This window comes from Seriola dumerili, unplaced genomic scaffold, assembly GCF_002260705.1.
Source record: "Seriola dumerili isolate Sdu_G_001 unplaced genomic scaffold, Sdu_1.0 BDQW01000138.1, whole genome shotgun sequence".
NCBI classification, from domain to species: Eukaryota; Metazoa; Chordata; class Actinopteri; order Carangiformes; family Carangidae; genus Seriola; species Seriola dumerili.
In genome coordinates this window covers 1,498,232-1,512,313 of record NW_019174393.1, presented here as the reverse complement: position 1 = coordinate 1,512,313, position 14,082 = coordinate 1,498,232, and positions in this window count along the sequence as shown.

Here is a 14,082-nt window from a genome sequence, read left to right as displayed (position 1 = left end):
ATTTTGTCTCTTGAACGAAGCATTAAATCTTTCTTCTTCACCTTTTTGCTGACTGCGAATATTCCTCTCCTGTCCGGTGTGAGCAGCACAACCCTCTCACTGTCTGACCGCCGAAGCACGTTAGCCTCCAACGTGTCCATTCCCCCCTTTTGCGAGCCCCTCCTATCCGGACAGCGCTTCCTCTTCTTTACCCGTTTTTGTCGCGGGACAAAGACTTGAAGGGGTCCTGGCTGGGCCCCGAGCCCAGAAAATCATTTAACAGACCAATCAGAACAGGGGGTCCGATCCCAGCGCAGCCATTAGGGAAACCTGAGCACGACCCCGGCCCCCCCTCGCCCCTCACCCCCTGGCTGTCTCTCACAGCCTCTTTTACGTTTCAGACGCTCTACAAATTGAGCATCATCCTCCAACCCTCAGCAGCCATTTTGCAAATGACGGGTCCGGGAAAGAAGAGAGAGTGGGAACAGACATGAAAATGATGTTCATCAGGTTTATGGAAGAGATCGGGAGAAAGAGATACAAATTAAATATCCTGGCTGACTAGACGGGGGTTGGTGGTTTCTAATTCTCTCCCCCCCCACCTCCCCTCCTTGTCTCCTCTCCGAGCTCCAACCTTTAGTTCACTGACTCAAAACCGTGATAAAACCCTATTTCTCCGCTTTCATTCTTTCACTCGTCCTCTTTCCCTCTTCGATCCCGCCACAAGGGAACACTCAGGCCTTTGTTCGGTGAATTGGTTTTCAGATGTTATTTTTTCTTCACTCTTTCTTTCTCTAAGAGCATGTGATTAAAATCACCTCAGTCGTTTAGCACTGATGCCTTTTGTCTCTCCAGTCCCATTCTGCTGGGAGTCAGAGGGCTTACCACTCTACATCTAACAGGTAGGATATAATAGGATTTCACTGCTGCTCTTCCCTGCACCGTCCGTCTGCATATTTAGAGCTTAAATACATGCATATGTATAAATTAAGGCTCAAGGCAATAATCTGAGCTTTTAATAAGAAGCAGTGTATAATTTTAACTTTTAAGTCTGGGTGGTGGGGCGGCGGCGGTGGGGGGGCTTGTGAATACTGCTGTGAATATGAACATTTTCCATGTCCAAACACGACTCTGTTTGGACAAATTATAGTCGTTTCATAAAGGTTGTAGCACTGCACTTATTCCTGAAGAACAAACATGTGTTATTCATGAGTCGGGGGTTAGTGCGTAAGCTTTGGTACCGGAGGTAAACTTAGGAAAATAAGAGGGAAATGAATCAACAGATGACCGTTAGCTCGACTGGCAAACATTAAAGCTCTGCAAGTTAATTATGAATATTGAAGGAAAACCTAATTTTCTTTTATAATAAATTCTTTTTGCTTCTCTTTATAAGCCCTTGATATTTAATTCTACATTACGGGCAGCTGCTTTTTGTGAGTACGGCAAGTCTGGTTTGCTTGGAATAAATGGAAGAAGGGGAGACAGTTAATGTAAAGATCGTCACAGCTGGATACAAAGAAGAGAGGTCAAACAGAAGAGACCAGCGTGCTAGAAATGCACTTTCATATTGGGCAATTCTGTACTGTTTTATGTCCAGGGTCAACATCCAGTGCCAATGTAGGAAACAGTGTGGGATGATGGCGGATTTACCATTTCGTTCCACAATAATCACAGTGTTTCCTTTAGTTTATCCATCCTGTTGTAGAAATAAAACAAAAAAACATCGGCTTTTAACATTAAAATACATCGTCACCGTCAAAGTTTGGCAGAATCGCCCAATGTCAACGTTCTGTCTGGCGATGGGGTTGCTATAGAAACAAATGCTGTCTCTCAGTTTGTGTACATTCATACTTAGACTTTCTGCGTGAGCAAAGCAGCTGGTGGAAAATCTGGCGGGCGACAACCGCGGATCACATGTTGCGATCGTCATCGCCACTGTGTTTGACTACCTTAGCGAAATTCACACACTATGCCAGTGTGTACTGTGCACCCGTTGTACTACATGTGAGTGTACTGACTTGAAGTGTCATCCCAAAGAGTGATTACCACGTATCTATGAAACCTTTATACGTCGAAATGTTGTCCAACCCCAGGTTATATGTTAATGAAGTGATGCAGCCTTTAAAAACTCGAGTAACTCCACCCGTGTGAGAGCTGAAGATTTGTAAGGTAACAAGGTGCACCTTAGCACAGCAGAAATCTGCTGTAGGAAATCCCTAAAACAAGCTTGATATGCATCACAATAAAAGACTAAATATAGATATACACTTTTTGTTTCTGACCAAAATGTCTCCTAAGCATTAAGTATCATAAAATAGAAAGTAGGTACCAAATGTAAGAGATAGAATCACATTCATATCATATTTACTGAGTGTATTTTGATCAGATTTTATATCCTGTTTCTCATACAGTTCTCGTCAGCTGTTTGTGTTTAAACAACATCATGAATTTGAAAGGTTCTTGTCATTTTGTTAAATGACAAAAAGCTTCTGTAAAAACATTTAAAGTAAGATGTCTGTACTGACACTCAGGCATCGTATCAGCCCTCACATCTTGTATCAAAACAATGTCGAACTATATCCGGCTCCCTTTCGGGGGAAAGAACTGGTTGCAGATTTGGCTTCTGTTTGAACGGAGAGAGGAGATGGTAAATCTGATAGTGGCCAGTTTATTCAAAAACTTTATCGCTGTCGCTCTGTACTTGTATTATGGATGATATCCATAACAGTAATGTGAGTAACATTTGAACTCTGGCAGCTGATATCAGCTTTGTGACCCTTTGACCCTTTGATCATCAAGGCTCTGGAGCAGTTTCTGATCACACCTACTCCCACTTCCATTCTTACGCCCACAGAGGAAGTGAAAGAGAAAAGCAGCGTCACAGTCTTTACTCGTTCTGAGAAAATCTCCCTTTCTTCTTTTCCCTCAATCCCTCCTCCCCCGCTGTCTTCCCCCTCCGTTCGGCTGCCAAAGGCCTTGATTAATGGCGTGCTTTAATTAATACTTTTACAGTACTTAGAGCAGAGACCTTGCAATTAGCATTGGCCTAAAGAGTGTAATCACCTGAGCTCATCCAGATCCTTATCCACAGACTGATTGACTGACTGCTCGGCAGAGAGACAGAAGAGGCTTGTGGAAGCTTGTTTAGCTCAGATGTCATTTTCTCAGTTCCAACTCCTTGTAAAGATGAAGTCGACTTTGGAGTATTGATCTTGCTCTACGGTGGCCTGAGGGTGATGACTCACTTTTTATTACTTTACAACCAAGGGGAGATGTCCCAAAATGATCCTTCATTTGAAACAAGCTGAGACTGAATTTAAGACCAAATCCTGACTGGATTTCTGAGGTTGGAGTCGTCGCACTTGGAAGATGTTTATGTGCAAACACATGTTGCTGTTGTCTGTTTCTCCTCACATTCATTTGTCAGTTTGAATGTCCAAATGAAAATCGGATCCTGAGTTTGTAAACCTCTGCATGCAAAGAGAGTGAGCAAATCTTATTGGGGAAAAAGCTGGACTCAATCATACTATAGCTGTTTCGTCCCGTTGGCATCTTTAGTGCGTGGCGAGCTGGCCAGGTCACTGAAATTGAAGCATTAACTCACAAGATTTCTGGTTAGTAACATCCAAACTTATCATATCAGGGTTGCAGGGCCAGTCAGTTTTCAAATCGACCTGATCCAGTTTCCTTTCAAGGCCCAATGCTGCCATGTTTCATATTAAGACCTCTGCACAGGAGCGTTAGTTTTGTTTAAGAGTCTACGGCCATGCTACACCTTTGAGCTAGATGCTAACATGCTCACAGTGACAACGCTAACATGCTGATGTTTAGCAGGTGCAATATTATCTTGCTCTCCTTCTTACTGCAGCACACTGTCGTATTGTTTACACGCCAGCAAAGTCAAGTTTAATGATTCTGCAAAACCCCAATACAAATTGAAATTGATCTGATGATGGCACCAGATGAAGAGTTGAGGGGAAGTTATTACAAGCCGGTGCCTGTACCAAATTTAATGGCAACCCATCCAACAATTGTGGAGACATTTCACTGAAAACCAAAAAAATTTAAACCTCATGTTGGCGCTAGAGGAAGAGTCAGGGGTTCACCAACAACAGTGGGCTTCATTCTCTGGGAACCGTGAATCAAACCATGTGTTTTCGATGTGACCCAACAAGCAAAAACAGTTCTTAAGAACTAATACTGAACTCATGTGATTGTTCATTCACAACACATTTTAAACCTGCTGTGACTGTGCAGCCTGGGTGCAGGTATGAGCGCTCAGAGTGCTTTCTAATTTGATATAAACCTTTTCCGAGAGCCTTCATTTACTTTTTTCACCTTGATTTGGCAACACTGCATTAGCTTTATTATTGTATTAGGTGTATTACTGAACTCAAATACCTAATGAAAATGCTGGGCCTCCCATGTGCCGCATTGTTTTTGCCTCTGCAGAAGAAAAAGGGTGAAATGTACTCTCTATCCTGTGCTGGCAAACCAGTTAAATGTGTAGTTAGTTTCACACCGAACCCACAATGACGCTTTAATACCCGCAGTTAAGAGCATATAAAGGCAACACCTTTATTTTTTAGTTTTTAATGGGAAGTGGAAGCAGCAGGCAGCGAGAGAAATCCCACAGCATTAATTACAAACTGATTAGACGCTGCTTTTGCAGGAGGCTGTATCATTTATTTGAGGGGAAAATAATGATCACAATTCCAGCAACTACTAATTAGAAAAACAGCTCAAATCTTATCAGGACTCGCGTGATGCATGTGGTGCACACATCGCTTTCAGTCGTACACACACACACACACACACACACACACACACACACGGAAATAAACATTTTCCATGGAGTGCATTCTGTTTGTGTGCATTTCTTTTCGGGGCACACACACACTTGTGTAGGCGCTCCCACTCTGAGACAGAGGAGCCAGTTTAAGCGCGTCAAGTCGACTGCGGATTATGTTTGTAGATATTACCCGAAGAATCAGCGGTGCGCTTTCTCAAAAGAGACACAGACAATTACAGATCTGATAACCCCTGAGTTGTATCGCAGTTGTTGCAGTGTGTTTACACTATCTGACATGGCTGAAACAACAGCACAAATAAGAACAGAGAGAAGATTCTCATCTCAACTTTCCTGAATTTGCCGCTTATCACAAACCTCAAAAAAATCAGTGTCAGACGGCGGGTTGGAACAGGACCAAAAAAGAAAAAGAAAGAAGCCAACACACACTGACACACTTGTACGAAAACAAACCATCATCACATCAAATTTTTTTATTATTATTATTTTTTTTTTTTTAGGTCGAGTTTGTGGATTTATTGGCAGCTGCTGGGAGTGTTTTGTAATACTTAAGAGGATATTTCCACACAGATAAACAACAGCTTGAAGAAACCTTTCCAAAAGGAACGTGTAATGCTTTCTGTTAAATTGGCAAACGACAGGTTTGTGTGTGTGTGTGTGTGTGTGTGTGTGTGTGTGTGTGTGTGTGTGTGTGTGTGTGTGTGTGTGTGTGTGACCTCAGGGGGGGGGGTTTGCATACAGTATATGACTCATGTTATGGCAATGACACAGAATACTCCAGTGCTTCCACTGGAGGACGTATCATCTTGGCCGCAGGTCAACCAGACAGTTTTATAACTGCTATTCAACGCGAGTGTCACTGAGAAGAAAAAAGAAAAGTTTGTTTATTCTCTCTGATGATGAAATTTACACATGCAGCGTTATGATTAATAGGTAGTTTTGTCAGTGGTTTTATTAATGTGAAAACGCCTGATTTATGGGCTGCGTCTAGACACAGTAGCTGCTTCTTCTTCTCCTCTCCTGCGCGGCGGCAGATCAACCGATCGTGAGTTTGTTTGTCTTTTGGAAACAGACGGGGCGACAGTTTTTTGTTGCCATTAATCGACTCTTGCTGTTGTTGCTCACTTTTGCTTTGCAGGGGGGGGGGATGAGCATTGTGTGTGTGTCGGGGGGCTTCTGTGAGTCTTTATAAACAGAGTCATTACAGTGTATTAGGCAAAACAGCAGTAAATCAGCGCGGTGACAGGCCTGGCAGAGCTGTGATATTGATGGCACCGAGTTGAAAGGAGAAGACAGGCGGCACAGTCTAATATTTGATATTGCCCTCTCAATTGATCGACTGTGTATTTGCAGCTGTCACATTGAGGTGGTTGCAAAATTTGACTCAAATTAAAATGAAATAAATTAAAAACTTTCACACACACACACACACACACACACACCCCCTCCCCCACACACCTTCCTACCTTTATACACAAGACCCTACCAGCCAACAGCCATATTTCTATACACAACAATGAGAAACCCATTGCAATACATCACACACACACACACACACACACACACACACACACACACACACACACACACACACACACACCATGATCATAAAGGTATCTACTCGAGGAGAAACTGGAATCGGCCACTCCCTTGGATCAGTCAGAGTATTCCTTTACCGTGTGTCTGCAGGCTTGGAAGGGGATGCTGAAGGGTTGTGAGTGTGTGTATTTGTGTGTGTGTGTGTGTGTGTGTGTGTGTGTGTTTGTGAGGGGGTTGGGTCGGCTAAGGCTGGGGGATTGTCCAGGGAAAGTGTCTGCTTGGCCGTCCCTGGCTGAGAGGTAAGCCTTGCCGGTGGTGTGCTGAAAACCGAGCGTGTTGTCGCGGGCTGCGGAGCCAAAATCACTGACGCGTTTTAGAAAGGGCCCCCGGTGCCGGAGAGGACGGGGGTATTAAGCACACACACACAAACGCACACAGTCATGAACATGTACAATGCTGTAACGTGCACACACACACCTACTCGAACAATACTCAAACAAAAGCGCAGGCATATACCGTAACACAGAGCCAAAGGTACACCCTCGAATGCGAACACACACAAGTGCGCTGTACGTGCACACACACACACACACGCAGGCACGCACGCACACTCGGAGCAGCGAGCCGAGCCGCTGTGCCAGGTGGCAGGGGGAGGCTCTCGGCTGAGAACGAGCAGAGAGGAGGAGGAGAGGCTCTTGGCCGGCCTTGAAAGCGAGAGGCACAAACGGCAGCGCGATGCCCAGGTTTTGGATGCGGCCGGGGGAGCCCTGGAGGGGTTTCCTGGGCACGCAAGCAGGGAGGAAGGGGAGGGTTGCTGGGACGGTTTTTGGGCTACATTTGGGCCGCGGTCAGCCCCCTCTGTAACAGAGAAGTGTGATCCCAGACACAGCTGTCCTGTTCTGAGCCCGAACCTCCTTGTCCGCGGGCCCAGAGCCGCGGCGAGGAAACGGGGATGCTGCAGAGGGCTAAGACTGGGCTTACACACACCGCATTGTTCCCAGCGTCGGCGCTAGATACTAAATAAGACATACCTTTTCCCACTAAGCCGTGTGTGTGTGTAGCATGGCGGGTTTAGGACAAATGCTATGCTAATTATCTCTGGAATAGAAATACAACACCTGGAGATAAGGCGCTGTGTGTTCGCACCCGGCCCGCTGAGGTGATCAGATAAGGGCGAGTTGACTGGATACAGTAGCCAGATGCATTGGATACCCTCACAGACCAAAGACCACAAAAAAAGAAGGTCAAACTAAGGGAATATTACATGAAAAGGGAGATATCCCAAATCTGCACGGAAAGCTTCAAATGGCTAAAATATAGCGGCAGCTGTAAAGTCACTGTCTATTTATCCGCTGCAGTATATTCTAAACCACGAGGGAGCTTCCCATCTCAGGATATCCATTGTCCTTGTTGCCCCTGAACTCTCCAACTACCGCAAACAGGATCAGGTCCCGGCGGAGGACAAAGTCTAAGAAAGGAAGACTGTGAAGAGGAGGCAGGTGGAGGGGGGAGGAAGGAAGGGAAGGTGGAGTGAGGAGGAGGAGAAGAAGAAGAAGAAGAGACCAGGTGGAGGAGAGAGGAGGGTTGAGAAGCCAAAAAAGAAAAAAAGGGAGTGAAAGATGTGAATTAACAGAGTGCCGGTGAGGTTTTCTGGTCAGGGGCTGGCTCACGTAAAGTGAGCTGTGGGGCGTGTAAAGTGAGCAGGGGGCTATTTGGGTCGTTTTCACATGGAGCCTGGCCAGACTCCAGAATTGAGTGAGAGGAGAGAGAGAGAGTGTGAGAGAGACACAGTGAAAGAGAGAGAAAGAGAGGGAGAGAGAGAGAGAGAGAGAGACTCCTAATGGCTAAGCCTTTCACTAGGCCACACTGCAGTGAGCCGTAATTGAAGGTAATTGTTGGGAAGAGCCGACACACACAGCTTCCCCACTGTTCCCCGGGCCGAGATGGACAAGCCTGGGATGACAGAGCGGGAGAAAAGAGGAGGGGGGGGGAGGTGTGGAGGGAGGGGTGTTGAGGGTGAGGACCGTGGGGAGGCCGGGTGAAGAGGGTGGGTGGGTTATGTGAGGGGGGAGAAAGAGCAGGAGGATAGAGGGAGATTGCATTACTCCCACCTCCACCGTCCCCAACTGTCCTACACGGCGTTTGTCTGCTCTGCACAATTGCGTAATTGTGTCCCCGCTAAATGGTCCGAAGGGCTGCGGCAGCGTCTTGGATGCAGGTGGGCAGGCTCGGATGACAGACGGACGGACTGAAAGAAGTCGGAGAAAAGACGGGGTGAAAAGGAGGGAGAGAGAGAGAGAGAGAGAGAGAGACACGGAGCTGAAATGGTGGCAGTTGGATGACCACAAGCTCGCGTCGGGATACCAACTTTGAAACATTTCCAAAAAAAAAAAATACATTTTTAATTTTTTTTTTTTTTTGTTGCACTGCAGTCCTAGTAAACTTTGATCTCTTTTCCTCGCCAACGCAGAATACCCTTTCAATGAATACCATTATCGCTCTTTGTCACAGCTTCAGCACACACACACAGGACATTTCAAATAGATTTCATGAATTCTGTGGGGATGGGATGGGTTTCATCGTGTGGTGACTCTGACACATCAACGTGTGTGTGTGTGTGTGCTGTGTGTGTGTGTGTGTGCGTTGTGTGTGTGTGTGCGTGTGTGTGTGTGTGTGTGTGTGTGTGCGGGCAGGAGATGGAGTGGAAATCACCTTCCCACTTTGCTACCCTCCTCGGTTGGATGGGTTTAGCTCATGAGCGCACTGGAGCAGGAAATCCAGATTCGCAGCCTATCAGCGAAATAGCACATATATGACTCCACCCCAGCCTAAGACGGTCTAATCAGGCCTGCAACCCGCTAACTCCACCACCATCATCACAGGCCGCCAGATTGACTCCTGAGCCCAAATCGCAGCTCCTGCTTTAACACCATAAAATGATTCCTGTATTGGTTCCCTCTTAAACCGTGGTGAAGCTAATGCAATGTAATGTAAAATTAGAAGCATAGTGCTACTTGTGCCTGCATGTCAGCAAGTGCAGATTTGACTGGACGAGTGTCCGAGGGAGGGAGGGAGGGAAGGAGGGAGGGAGGGAGGGGGGGAGGGAGGGAGGCGAGGGATGGAGGCGAGGCCGACTGGACTTAGAGGGACAGGGAGGAAAGAGAAAAAAAAAAAAAAATCAACCCAATTACCCCAGGCGAGCCACTGTTCTCAGTCTCTTGCGAGTGAAGCTGATGAAATGTGAAATGTTGTAGATTTGCGAGTGCTGATAGTGAAAGAAAAAGTGGCGCTAGAATCCAGTAGAATTAGAATTAAGAGGAATGAAAGACAGGATCCGTTTTCCCTATCAGAATTGTGGGCCCCCCCCCCCCCCCACACACACACACAGCACACACACACCCTCCACCCCACCCCCGAGCTAAATAAGCCAGCTCGTCTTTTATTTCAGAAGTAACTCTTTTGCCTTAATTACTGAGTATCTGTGATCCAAGGTCCTGCGTCGCCTGTTGGCATTCGGGGGGCTTTGGCCGGGCAACACACACACACACCACACACAACACACACACGTACATCGGGACAAGCTTTTTGATAATTAGCCAAGCAAAATGAACTTTAATTCTTTCTTTTCAAATGCTAGATCTGGCCCAATAATTACTGCGGTGTAATTAAAAGTCCCAATCAATCTGTGGATTGGCAGAGTCTCAATGAAAGAACAGTGAGAAATTAGACCTTAATCCTCAGAAGCTCCTGTCTCCCGTCGAGCCCCTCACTTCTCATGTCCCCTTCACACGTGTTGTTGGCGTTGATAGCGCACACACACACACACACACAACACACTTGCGCACTGTCACAACCATTTTCACCACTTTTCAGCCACCCCAACCCTGAAAAGACAAACCCCATTTTATTAAGGGAAAGCTTCTCTTTTTTTTTATTATTCCTCCTCAACCTCACTCCTGCAAAAATGTATAATATAATATAGACAGACCATTATTGTTATTTAAAAAACTCATTCAAGCGTTTGAAATGGGAATTCTGGGAAGTCCTGTTTAAATTATCGCCTCCTCCACATTGTGCAGAGATGGGTGGGGGGGGAGAAGACACATCGGGGGACCGTGGCATGCAATTAAGAGCAGAATGGATTAGTTTCCTTTTTAAAGTTATTGAGACACAATGAAGGAGAGGCTTTCTCTGTTCCCTCTCTCATCATCTGTATTGATGGCTCCCCTGTAGCCCCTCCGCTCGCCCTCTCCCAGTTAAATACAAGTTTGCATTTCACACACAAGGAACCAAGGAAAACCCTTTGGCCCTCTCCCCGTGAGAGAGTGAAGAGATAGACCGGGCAGAGAAAGAGGTGTGACAGAGCCGTTTGACTTTGTAGGTCGTGGCTGTCGTGGTGTGGAGAAGGAATTAGCCCAAGACAAACATGTCAGAAAGACTAAAAAGGCATTACTTCTACTCTCCGCGTGTCGTAACAGCCCCATTCTTCTCGCGCTCACGCCGTCCTGAAAGTCACGGAATCCGAAAAGTTTGCAGCGAGGCCAGAAATTACTTGGCTTACTGTATTTATGGGCCTGGTGTGGCTTGTCGGAAAAGAGGGCATGCTGCTTCTGCACCTGGAAGGCATATTCTATTAATGACACTATGACATTATTTCTTCTTTAATACAACTTGGGTTTTAATTTTTTGTTGTGTTCACTGGCCAGTTTTAATCAGTTATAACTCACTGACTTAATTGATGAGCTCTGGAAATGCAGTGACATTGCTATAATGAATCAAAATAGGGGGAAAAAAAAAATGAAACACAAATGATCCTTTATAACATTCATTAGAGCTTTCACAGCGTGGGCAGTGCTGGAAAACATTAGGCTCATTATATCCTTATTTAAGAATTCTCTGAGGGTGACCTGCGTTTACTGTGATGCCGCAGATGATGACATGTAAAATAAAAATGCTAAAATATTAAAAAAATCAACATGAAAATCACTTAAAAATGGCTTTCCAAGGAGGTAAGTGTCATTTAAGAGGACAAAAGAGTTTCAGTTTAAGGTCACAGTTCCAAGGTCGTCCACATGGGGAACCTGACGTAGCAGAGGGCCTCACCTGACTCGGCTCGGCTCCGGCGATGTCTCGTCGAGTCCGGCTCGGTCGGCGGGAACCGTTCACCGCCTGGCGTTTGTTTTCGGTTCATTTATGTTGTGACCGCAGACTGAACCAAACCAAAATACGTCATTGCTGAGAGTGTTATAACATCAGTTTCCCTGCTTCTACTTCCGTAGCATCCCAACTTTCCTGCGTTGATATTTTACTTCCTCCTTCTGCACGGGGCGTTAGTATTAGATGATGACGAAGTACCTCGACCATTCCGGTAACGTAATCACCGGACGTTGGCGACCATTGGCTGCTTCTGGTCTGGTTCAAGTGAAGCTTTGCGTGCTCAGTTTTTTTCCGTTGTTAGGAAATCACAATTGACAATTTGGATCTGCTCACTTTTGTCTTGAACTTGTAATAAACTGGGTTTGACCTTTTCAAAGATTTGGAAGCAGCTATGGGATTCTGCTACGAGATTTTATACACAACACGTCAGGGGTAAAGCTTCTCCCTGCCTGATGAGGAAGCGATGTACTCCCTTATTCCAATCCTTACCTTTCACTTCTTTCTAAACTGGGGCACAGGAAGGTTCAGAGGAACCCGAAATTTGCAAAACTCAAGGAAGCAACAGGCGTCACGGTGGCCTGCGCTGTCTCCCAACGCACTAATTCATTCTGTATAATACCCTAAAACGCAGGGCCTTACGATTAAACACCAAGCATATATTAAATTAAACCCCTCCCCTCCTCCCCCCTTTTTTTTTTTTTAAAAGAAGAGGTTAAAAAACTGCATTAATCGTTTCAGGTAAGAGGAAACAGGTATGATAATCAGCCTCGTTTGGGAGTCTATTCCTGCCGCGGTTAAGTGGACCGCTAATCCAAACAGCGGCTCCTCTCCTGCACCTGAAAGCCTCCTGATCCCGGCTGAATTTCTAATGAATTGAAATGAAAGGCCAATCAGCATGCCAAATCACATAAATTGGAAAAATCCAGAACAAACGCTATGACCCCCCCCCCCCCCCCCTCTCTTTCTCACCGCGCCACATCTTATCTGACTCTCCTTATTCTATCAGCAGAGTGCGCGGCACAATGGGGGCGACAGCGAGTCCTATATGATCATTTTTTTTTTGTGATGCAGTGCAGAACATACACAGTTGTGCTGATTTACAGATGCCAGAGTGATGATCAGCTTGTTCTTGTCAGTGGAGAAGTGATGATGTCATGCAAAGGAATCCGATCAGTGTCTGGATCTGTGTTTTTCACTCTAGATTATTGTTTTGTTTGTTGTTTTTTGCACGTGATTATGTAGAAAACTTCTTTAGCAACTGCAGCTTTAATCACAAAAATGTTTAAAATCCAACAAATCCCCACGGCCACACACAACACTAACACACACACACACCCACCACAGACACACACACACACACACACACACACCAGACACAGTGGTTGGTCCTCCATGCACTCCTGCCACCCCTTCATCAACAGCAGAGCTGCTAATCACTCACTCTGTATCCTAACCAAAACAAAACGGTGCAACCAGTAGCTTTAGCCGGTTTACACTCCATACTCCCCTACCCTCCCTACGCTGCCCCCCCCCGTTACATCCTCCTCCCTCCTCCAACCCTCTCTCCCCCAGCGCTCGTGGCGGCATGGGTGAGTTAATTTGGGCCGTGCAGACAGGTAAACACAGGCCTATTTACATGGCTTACCGCCACCCATATTTATACTCAACAGGACTAAGCTTCAGAATAGAATAATCCTCAAAGCTCCCATCTGTTTATTTCTCTAACTGCTTCCTTGAAGTCTCCCGTCCTGACACCCCGTTCCTCTACCTTACTTCCTCTTGCCTTCCCTCCCCTCTCCCTCCTACTCTCGTCCCCCCTCCACCCTGACCTGCCACTCTCAGGTCAAACACTGTCTTCTTCCTCATATAGAAGTAAAGTTTGTAAAAAAATAACACATTCATGATATTTACTTCATCTGGCGCTGTTTCTTCTGTCTTACCTCTTATACCTGCATATATATATACAGTATATATATGTCTGCCGGGTGTTTGGTCCTGGTGAACGGCAGCTCGGGGCGACGATCATTTAGAAAAGTTACTTGCAGTTTGGTTTTTATTAATCGTTTGTTATTATCGTCTTCAGCACATGTAATTCTTTCCCAGCCTCAGATACAGTTTTATATGTTTATGTGTTGTTTTGGAATAAACAGGAGTTGAAGGTATTTTACCTGAGCAGCGATACAGCAGCTCATCAAAAATCAAAAGATGTCACCGTTCACAATTTCCATCACATGAAATATATTAAAGTCATCGCAGTAATGCAAAATCCAGTTTGACTGACTGGTGAGTGAAGAAGCCGAAAACGATGAAAATCTTACTAGGTTTGAGTGTGACAACTGTCTAACCTTTAATTCATGTTTCAGCGTTAATAAACACAGCTAGTTGCAGTGATCTCTGTTACATTTGACGTGTAGTTTGAAACAAGCGCTTAGCGGGGTTCGTACTTCAGGCCCAGTCCAGAGTTCATTGGGAAGCTGTAGGATGTCCCTTCATAACAAACATAAAGGCTAAGAGATATCAGTCTAACACAAATGCGTTTCAGTGCACTTTCAGACCCAGCCATACACCTGCATCACCTATCAGTAGCTTCCCCCCAC